We start from the raw sequence: 6000 nt of genomic DNA, 5'->3' as shown, positions 1-6000 counted from the left end.
AGTCCCTGCTGGACTGACAGGAAATTGAACTGTCCAGGTTATGACTCCCGTGTATGAAGTACAGCTGTCCAGGTCACCCCTGGAGCATCTTTCACACACTTGCTGAGGGCCCTGCTAGGAACCAGGCATCTTAAGAAGCACTAGGTCATCCGGAGGCCCTTCCCATCATTAGTTCACATGAGCACGTCCCAGTCTGCATGGTCTCCTTGGGGTTACCCCTCTGCTATTAAATATTTTCTGGAAAAAAAAAAAAAGACTCTTTGGCAAAGACCCAGCCTCCCTGAGGCACATACAGCAAGGGGGTACCGCCAAGAAGCAGGTGACATCCTTGAGGCTTCTGGATTCACAGACCTTTTTAGTTTAGGAAAATACAGCCCTCCTCAAACCCTATTCTTCTCAGCAGGTTTATTTGAAATGAAAGCCTGGAAGTCCAGCCACAAGTCTCTCCTGAGGCTGAGACACAGAGCCAGCCAGAATGAAAAAGGGAAAGGGGAAAATACAGAGAGAGAAATTAAATCAGTATCTCAAAGGTTTTCCTCTAAAGTTTTTTCTAAAATGAAATTCCTTTCATTTTAGTGTTTATTTTAGAGTTGAGGCAACTGAGACATGGGCATAATGACCAAAGGCACACAACTAGTTACGTACAGTGACACAACCAGTTACTGACAGCTACTAGTTACTGACAGATACTAACAGCCAACAATAGCTGGCTCTTTCTATTATACCATGGTGCCTCTTCATTTTTTCTAATTTCCAACCTCTGTTCTATTCTAAACTGCCCTTGTTAATAGGCACTTAAGTCTCTGCAACTAGAGTCTTAGACATATTTGGAAACTTCTCTTAAGCATGTTGATCCATCCAGGGCTGAATTATCCGTGATCGAAAGAATTACTCCACCCTGGGGCATATCCAACAAGATGAAAGATTCAGAAATAAATTGCATTGTGCTCCATTCTTCCTGGCTCTCAATATCTTCCCACATAAGAAATCAGTTTCCTGAGAGTCTCCAGGCTCCAAAAGGCCATCCTAAGGGATGAAGGCAAAGTCTTATGGGTCCAGCCACCCACCACAGACATCTCTAGGATGACTTTGGGGACCTGATTTTTCCTGTGGCAATGATGCATGTGGCCTGGGAGTTTTGGGAAAGGCAGGTTCATGACCTATTTCTGTGTAGTTAAGTGTTTAGTCTTTCTCAGCATCAGCTGGCAAGGCCATGTCCTCATCCCACTGCCTCTGAGAGTCACTGCTTAGCTGTGTCTAAGCAACGAGGGGAAGAGGGGGTGATATTGTGTCTAACTCTGAGAGTAATCATTACTGTGTCAGTGTGCAAATGACAAGTTCCAGTGGGTAGTGTAGGAGGTTTTCTAGTTATTTTGTCTATTATAGGCATGGTCCAATACTTCCTCTTCCTCTTTCTTTTAATAAAGGACTGCAAGAGAACAGGATGTACTGTTATGCTTTATAATTCAGGCAGACAATACAGGTATTGGCTAACTTGATTTGCCATGATCAACTGCCTTTTTTTTTTTTTTAAGCCAATCTGGCAGAAAAGAGTTAGACTGTTGTGAGAGTTGCATCGGCCCTTCCATTGCTTTTCTGTCCAATCCATTCATCAGCAGCAGAATAGTCAAGGGACCACATTACTTTGCTGTAGAACAGAGAGGTCTGTGGTTGTGAGTGGGTTGACTGGGAACAAAGTTCTATCACTCCAATTCTGATTCTGGATTCTGAAGTCATTGCTAAGTTACTACCAGTCCCCATCTCCACAAATCACTCGCTGGACAATTAAAACGAAGTTAAACAAAGTTGAGCCTACTGAACACAATTTTTTCTTGCAGTCGGGGGCAGAGGTGTGGTGGGAAGGGAAGCCAAAACTAGACCTAACCAAATAAGTGAAGACCAAACAGCCACAGTGGAGGTTCTCATGGTGGCTCGGGTACTTCCTCATGCCCCGCCTCTGCCCCTGCCGTCTCTCTGCAACTGGAGTCCCTCTGAATGCTACCGCCGCAGCCACTCTCTTCTGTCACCCTTCGCTCCCTCCTCACAGATTCCCAGGACTCGCCAGACAGAATTATTGCCTTTTCAAATGATTTAAACCTCCTCTCTCAAGGCTTTCCTCCCCAAATTCTCCACCTCCCCTCAATTCCTCTCACTCCCTTGTACATTCCATATTGTTCTCTTTGTCACTTTCTTTCTCTCTTTTTTACCACTCCCATGTCTAGGTATGCTCATGTGTGGAGAGACAACTTTCTACTTAGGTTAGATGATCTCCTTTTCAAAAATGTGGAGTGTATTGACACTGAGTAGGTAGGATATTAGAGTTGCAAGAATGTTTGGACAGTAGCAACTTTAAATATTGCTTTTCTGTTTGTGGTTCTTTGAGACATATCCAAACAACTAATGGAAACAATTTTTTTTCTAAGTTTTAAGTAAGCTCTGTTGCTTTGGTGTCAGCAGCCTCTACTGCTGCCTCTTGCCAGCTTTCCACTTGGTAGAAGATGCTTCCTAAAGATGCACTTTGTGAAGTCTCTGCAGAACCAGCATAGACCAAGCCAAATCATGATGAAAATTCTTGTTGTCTGCTCCTTCTGCCAGTGCAGTTCTGTGTTTCCACTTGTTGGAAATACATCTGCCTGTCAATGTTTGAGAACGCCAGCACCTTTTTGATGTTACGAACTCACAGTGCTCCTCTTCCAGAATGCCAGCATTCATAATTTTTAAGCCTCAAACTTTCAAGAAATGGAAGCAATTGAATTTCGCTGCATTTAAAAGTAGAAATGGTACTATTACATAGCTAGAAATTTCTATCAGGTATGTATTGGCAGTAACATTATTTATGCTTTAAAAAAATGAGTCCTTCTAAATTTACATTTGTATGCCAGTCACAAGTTATGTTTCTAGAACGTTCTTTAGCTTCAAACAACTTTCTTTTTGTCCCAGAAATTCTGATTGCTGTGATACAGAAATTTACATAAGTTTGAACTGAAACAAAAAGTTTCAAAACTCAGCTGGACATAAATTATATTTATTACTGTGAGGAAAATACTTAGTTGTAACATCTCTTACAGGAAAGTTTTTGAATTTTTTAGATATGACTAATAACAATTTAGGAGGTACAACTTCACAAGGAGAAAAAGGATTTGAGTGAAAACTTTTTTTGGAGGTAAAATAGAAAATCACAAGTGTAACTATAGATGAACTCCTATAGAAATCATCTACTAACTTAATTGAGCAAATGAAATCCATTAAACTTTCGAAAATCAAACATGCATGATTGAGTTCTTTTTATTTACCTGCAGAGTTGTTTGTGGAATCTATTATTTTCAAAGCATGCTATCATAACATGGGTTGTCAATAACTTGATTCTAGTAATATGGTAGAAAGAGCATTGAATTAGGAATCAGATAACCTGGGTTTTATTTTCACCCTGCTATTTATCAGGTTTGTGACTATGGTCATGTCTCTTCAATACTTTGGATCTCTGCCTTCTCATCTGTTCAACAGAAATAATAAATATCCTACACCTCCTTGCCTCTTAATGTTGTTGTGAGGATCAAATAAGGTCCTAGTTGTTAAATCACTTTGAAACTATAAAGTGCTATACAATATAACACATTCTGCTCATTATTACCTCAGAATTCCTCTCAGATTACATTGCCTCAAATGCATTATTTAGGAAAAGTACAAACTTGAATGCCATATGGAGTCCTTGTTGACACTGCAGATGTTGGTTAATTTTAGATTCTAAAAGAACAAAAGAACAGAAGCACTACCAAGCAAATTAGCCTCTCTTTAGCTTTTTCTTCGAAATCTCATATTATACGAATACCAAACTAAAAATGGCAGGCTAAATATTATAGACAATTACATCATTTGAAGCATTGAAATTCTGTATATCCAAGCCCTTTTGCAGAACGTGAGTTTATTCCCTCCAAAGCAGATTTCCAATGAATTTAATGCTATAAGATTAATTATGGTTACTCTTTTGAGGGCCAAGTAAAAGAATTTAAATCTTAAACTTTAACTGTAAATAATACAAAACCAAGGAACACATAAGAATCTCAGAACCACAGAAAGACGTGCAATCCACTTTGGTAGCCATAGTCTCTCTTGAGCTAATGGAAAAGTGAACTAAGCTTAGCTAACCTTGGGCCCCTCTGAAAATCTGGTCATATTTACAAGAGGGCATTTCTTTGTAGAAGAACAGGTGTGACAGACGTCCACATATTCATGACAACTTTTGATGGCTCCATCAGTTTGGGAAGACCTGTCCTGCTCACATGTACCATCTGTAAGACATCTTTTTGCATCTTGTCAAATCCAACTTCTGCTTACACATGCATAAGCAAGAGGTGTTTTTATAAAATATATAGATGGCATCTGTCATTCTATCTTTTGTTTGCATACCACCCACTCACAAAATATATGCTGGAAAAAGCTGAGCATTTTGTAAGTGTCTTGAAATTTTAAAAAAATTATGGAAGCAATGGAACAAATGATCCTTCATATCAGAGCATATTCAATAGATTACCTGAAGTAGTTTAAAGTGGTCTATTTGATATTCTGAGCCTATGTTTTTAATGACATTTTCCAGAGAATAATTCTGTCCCAAGACTGCTCACTAGGTCTTAAGGCCTTAAGATAAGAAATATCACTCTAACTAGAAATAATTTTCAAATATAGGCTATAAATGTTTCACCTATAAAATTCTTGTTCCTCTAAAAGAGGCAAAAATGACAAAAGATGTTTTAATCTATATTTTAGTAACTTAGTGGTCACTATAGGATATATTTCAAAGTATGCTCTCATGTGGATTAGAAATATTAAAAGTAAATCCAAAGGGTAGGCTTTATGACACTGCTTATTTTGGATGCAGTCTAGACTCACTTTTTAAAGTGTTAACTATATTCTCAATGTCCCTCTACCCTGCTCATATGCTACCTCTTTCAGTACTAAAGACCTGGTAAGACAGGTGCTACCTGATTCCATGTTTCATAGTTCTCTCAAATTGGAATAACATTTTAACCCTCCAAATATTTGTCCCACATGAAGAATTTTGGATCTGTCCAGATGATTACAGGCCTGAACCAGAAACTGATTCAAACAACTTCATTCACTGCTGAATGTGAACTGCAACTGACCCCTAAAGTAAATTGGCTTAATTCCCTCAGGTTACCATCTGTTCCCTTCCTTCTTTAACTTCACCAGTGGGCTGAGTTTAATCATAGACCTGGAGGAGTCCTTGGCGGAAGGGGAAGGAATTCTGGCTTGGGTTAGTGTTCGGTCCTTGGGTAGGGCTGCAATAGTAGCATTATTCCTACCATGAAAAGCAGACTCTGGGAATTAACTAGAGAAATCATTTGTCAAACCATGGGAACACCATGAGTTTAGTTTGTCTAATTTTGCTTGAAGATATTACATCAACTAAAAATCCTCTGCCAGAGATTTAAAAACGTAATCCAAACTAACTTAATGAAAAAGGTGAATTTGGCCGGGCACAGTGGCTCGTGCCTGTTATCCTAGCACTTTGGGAGGCCAAGAACTGGGGAATCACTTGAGCTCAGGAGCTCGAGACCAGCCTGGGCCACATAGCAAGATGTCCATCTCAAAAAAAAAAAAAAAGAAAGAAAAATAAATAAAAATTTAAAAAGAAAAAAAGTTCAAAAAGGTTAATTTATTGGTTCTTGTAACTGAACAATTTAGGGCATCTGATTGAGGTGAAGCTTGATCTAGGGCTCCAACAGTGTGACCCAGGACCTGACTTCTCTCTCTCCATTCTTAATTCAGCATCTTCAATATTGGTTCCATCCTTGGGCAAGTTCACCCTTTGTACGCCCAATATGGATGCAAGCTACTCCAGGGACTACTTGCACCTAGGCTCAGATCCAAGTTGACTTTTTCTTGTGAGTCCAGAATGGATTATTGTGACTGGGGGAATAGGACACACTAGATGGTATAGGCCAAAGTCACATGCTTCACCCCTAAGGCAGGCAGGGAAGC

The sequence above is a fragment of the Nomascus leucogenys genome, chromosome 19, assembly GCF_006542625.1.
Source record: "Nomascus leucogenys isolate Asia chromosome 19, Asia_NLE_v1, whole genome shotgun sequence".
Taxonomy (NCBI): Eukaryota; Metazoa; Chordata; class Mammalia; order Primates; family Hylobatidae; genus Nomascus; species Nomascus leucogenys.
The sequence above is the reverse complement of the archived record's forward strand: the minus strand, read 5'-3'. Positions refer to the sequence as shown.